Raw genomic sequence first — 5,033 nt, forward strand, 5'->3', positions numbered from 1 at the left:
TGACTCTGGGTGCCTGGGTGGCTCAGTCAGTTAAGCGTCTGACTCTTGATATCAGTGCAGGTCTTGATCTCAGGGTGGTGAGCTCAAGCCTCACATTGGGCTCTGCACTGGGCACACAGCCTACTTAAAAAAAAAAAAGTCAACTGACTCAGAAATGCAAAATATGTTTGCGTGTGAAAATGATAAGAAAAGAAGGCCTTGCTTATCTTGTGAAGAATATGTACCTCACGGCCAAGAGACACCATTCAAGTCAGTCAGTCCATTTCAGGAGCAAGGAAGAGAGTGTGAGAACTCATGATTTCTGTGATTTGTCTAATTGGTTGGTCAATGAGTGCTGAATAAATACATAGGAAGCAAGATTTTTAAAAATGTGAACCTAATATATAAAAAACTTTTTGATTACTTATCCTCTTATTTATTACATCAAACTTAGGATGAGTCATTTAGAATTCAGGAAGATTTCAACCCTTCGGTTACTATGCCAATATTGGACATAGAGTAAATATACAAGAGTGTGTGCATTGATCGACTTGTTTTAAGAGTAATAATAATTACCAATAATATGAAGAGAAATCAGATGCTATGACTGGGCACTGTGCCAACCCATTTTCACAGGCCACTGCTCTTACATCTGAGTGGTTCCCAGTTCTGACCCACCTTCTTGGGGATGACAACACAGGGACGTGAAGAAAAATATAAGCTCTTATTAGATAGGCTGTGCTTCCTTCCGCATCATAGCCATGTATAAATAATGGTAACCTATAATTTTACTATTGATAAGCATGTGAGATGTAGTCCTGATGCGTTGCGATTAGGCCAAATGCGTATTTCACTATAGAAATGCACCCATTGTGACCACTGGTGACACTCCACCTTTTCTTATTCCTTTATGTCTTCAGTCACAATGTTATCATGAGATTTTCTGCTTGATTCAGCCCCAGGCAAAGCCCAAGAAAACTGAGCTGCAATAATGCTTCATACTCATATTACCTTATAGTTTATAAGGCATTTGGAGAACACTGACACATTTATTGGCACAACAACTTTGCAAAAATAGAGAAAGCAAATGTTCTTCTGCCTATTTCATAGCTTAGGAAAATCAGAAAGATGAGTGGCTACCCAAGGTCACGTGGCTGGTAAGTGGTAGTTAGGCCTGTGGGAGGAGTGTGCATGGGGGTTCATCAAGGCAAACACAGAGGATGGGAAGCCACTGTATAAACGTGTGCATCTCCTTGATTGTGAAATTTGCTGAACGATAATTTGCTTCTTCCTTCCTACCTTCCTTCCTGCTCTCCCTCCCTTTATTCTTTTCATCCTTCCTTTCTTTAAACAAGTGTTCATGAGGATTTGCAATGTCGTAGACACTCTTCCAAATATCAAAAACACATGATGAAGAAAAGAACAAAAAAATACCAGGGTAAGATGGGATATACTGTGGAATCAAACTGAGCTTTCAATCACACAACACAAGTTTCTTTATTGATCATGGAAGTCTGGTGAGGTTAGAGGCCCTCCTTCTACTTGTAACAATGCAAACTGAACGATCTGTGCTCAAACAGTCACAGAGGCAGAGAAGATTGGGACAAAGGAGGTCCCTGGTTCTCAACTGTTTGATCCAGAAATGTCACAAGCCACTTTTGCTCACGTTCCACTGGCCAGAACTACCCATGCGTCTCTCACTAACTGACAAGGAGGCTGGTAAGCAGAGCTCTGTGCCACAGCCCTGTCCTTCTGGGATCCTCAGTCTGTGGGTTGAGGAGACCCAGATAATTAACAAGTTAACAAATAAATAGTGGCAAACGGTGATAGGTACAGTGAAGAAAATAAGCAATAGCAGATATTAATAGATACAACCCAATTCAAACAGGGAAGTGACGGAGGTCCTCTTTTTGATCACAGACTCACGGGAAAGGACCAGCTAAGATGTGCCTGGACTTCTAACCCGTAGAAACTGTGAGAAAACACATTTGTCTTGCTTTAAGCCACTAAGCTGTGATAATTTGTTACGCAGTCATATAAAACCAATACATTGTCACCGTTTTCTTATAATCTGTTAATAACTATTTTGCATAAATGTTTTATTATGGGCTCTTTTGTTTGACTTTCTCTTCAACGTTTTGGTTAAAATGTGAATACATATAGATGAATATTAAAAATATATGTGAAGCATAGAGAGTAAAACAGTAACTCAAACACCTCCCAGCTTAAGCAATGGTCTTTACCAATCTCCATGTACACACCTCCATCATCCCCCAATGAGCAGAAATAAATAATATCTTACTTTTTTTGCCTATCATTCCTTTGTGTGTCTTTGTAGGTTTGCCACATATGTGTGTATTCTTTAAACAAGCTGCCATTTTCTTTTACATGTCTTTGTACTTCATACGAATGAATCATGCTGAAGGCGTTCTGAAAATTGCTTTCCTTGTTCAATAGTATGTTTTGAGCAACAGTTTCATTTTGACGTGCGTAGCTTTAGTTGATTATTTTTTCCGATGCTGGATAGTTCTTCATCTTGTGCAGAGTCCATGATGTATCAATCTTTTGTTAATGGACATTTGGGTTGTTTCCTGAAGGGTTTCTTTTAACATTATCATTATAAACATTGTAAGAATGTACATTCTTGTCTACATCGCCAAGTACCGAGTGGGATCACAAGTTATGCACATTTTCAACTTTCCTAGAAAATGTCAAATTGGTTTCTGAAGTGGCTGGATCAACTTCTACTGTCACCATTAGTTTAGGAAAGTTCCTGCTTGTCTACATTCTTGCCAAATGTTTTTACTATTGTTTGGTTTTTGCCAATCCAAGGGGTGTAAAATGAAGTCCCTCTGTCTCCTATGTCATTTCCATGATTCATAATGCTGTTGAGCATCTTTTCACGGGTTTATTGACCTTGCAGATTTCCTCTAATATGAGGAACCACTTTGAGTCATTGACTGAATCAGCCAGGGTTCCAGAAGGAAACAGATGGCACCCATCTTGGGCAATTTGAGGAGATTTTGATAAAAGGGCGATTTATAAATGTGTGGGCAGGGCCCCACGGCAAGCGACAGAGTTACTAGTTGTACGTTCAGGCCTAATGGTGCAAAGGGAGGCATCGCTCAGGGTAGGAATGTGACCTTGTGTGGAGGATGTGGCAGGCCTGAGGCAGCCCCAGAGGGGAAGAGGTGTGTGTGTTGGGGGGAGGGGGAGATAAACTCTCTTCCCTCCTTCTCCTTCCTCCTCTCAGGTCCTGCAAGTTCTTCCATCCTTAGAACCCAACCTCGGCCCCACCCCAGTAAGCAACGGGGGAGCAGAGAGCCTGTTGCTGTGGTCACACAGGCCCAGGGCAGTGGGGGGAGAGGTGGAGAACAGATCCGGAGAAGTAAAATGGAGTCTCCAGTCCATGTGCCATTTCTCTACTAGATTGGTTGCATTTGTTGTGGTGATGTCTCAGTGTTTTACACACACTGGTATTTCTTTAGCCTCTGCCTGGCCTCTTTCTGTGTGAGAATCTCACTGCTTTTCAAGTACCATTTCATATTTGACGTGAAGTTTCTCTTTCTACTGAGTGGCATTTGCCTTCTTGAAATATTCAGTTGTGGATCTTATTCTAATACCTCTTTGAGGACAAGCCTTCAAAATTCAGAAGACATTCTCATGGCCTCTTTATTTTTTCAATGCCTCTCCTCTTCCCTTTTCTTTTCTCTTTTCTTTCTTTTCTTTTCTTTTCTTCTTCTTCTTCTTCTTCTTGGCTCTCATATCAGACTGATGTTCCATATAAAGTGTGTAGCTTACAAACACCACTACTGTCCACCCCATTTCACATGAGTCACTATGAACTCAGGTCTCCTTTATTGTATTCACGCACACATTACTTTTAAATCTAAATTCTCACTATACGGTTCTGCCTGTTACATTTTATCTTGATTCAAATCTTGGACATGTACTCCTATTGGAAACTGTAAATTTGATTCTGTCATTAAATGTATTAGTCCCTTTTTCCTGGCCTTGAGTCACATACCATCTTTATTTGTTATTTATTTATTTTTAATTTTTTAATGTTTATTTGTTTTTGAGGGAGAGACAGAGCGTGAGCAGGGGAGGGGCAAAGAGAGAGGGAGACACAGAATCTGAAACAGGCTTCAGGCTCTGAGCTGTCAGCACAGAGCCCGACGCGGGGCTCGAACCCACGGACTGCGAGATCATGACCTCAGCTGAAGTCGGATGCTTAACCGACTGAGCCACCCAGGCGCCTCATTAATGTTTATTTGTTTTTGAGAGAGAGACACAGCGTGAGCAGGGGAGGGGCAGAGAGAGAGGGAGACACAGAATCTGAAACAGGCTCCAGGCTCTGAGCTGTCAGCACTGAGCCCGATGTGGGGCTCAAGCCCACAAACTGTGAGATTATGACTTGAGCCGAAGTCAGATGCTTAACTGACTGAGCCACCCAGGTGCCCCAGACACAATATTTATTAATGTGACTTTGGTTCAAATAAACTCAAATTTGAATTTGGCTGTGCTGCTTACAATGCGACTTTGCACAAATTTCTTATCTTTTCAGAAACTCTTCTTCTCATTCACAGAAGGGAAATCCTATCGGTCCTGTAGGGCTTTTGTTCATTATTTTCAAAAACTTCAAGCATAGACAGAATTAATTAAGATAACATATGTGAAAACACCTTAATAATGGAATGCTGTCATGTAATAGATACATTGCTTTCAACATAGAATGTGCTTTCCTTTTGTATTGTACCAGGTGTGAGACCTTTGCCCTAGCTCACCTCAGCCTCTACCTGGCTAAAGTGACAGAGGGATTTGTGACAGCTGAAAGGCAGAGAGAAAAGCCAATCCAAATAAGATTGTGCAGGAAGGCAGCCATTTTCCCAGGCAGGTTATTGCCTTGAGAAAATGATTTGTTCTCCCACATTCTTTTTTCTCCTTCTTTAGCCTTTTGGAAGGCTCAGCACACAGCATTCTCCTGTAGTACAGGAAGAGAGACCCTGTCCGCCATCAGGGACTACCTGAAACTAGAAGGAAAATATGACATA

The sequence above is a fragment of the Neofelis nebulosa genome, chromosome 6 (assembly GCF_028018385.1).
Source record: "Neofelis nebulosa isolate mNeoNeb1 chromosome 6, mNeoNeb1.pri, whole genome shotgun sequence".
Lineage (NCBI taxonomy): Eukaryota > Metazoa > Chordata > Mammalia > Carnivora > Felidae > Neofelis > Neofelis nebulosa.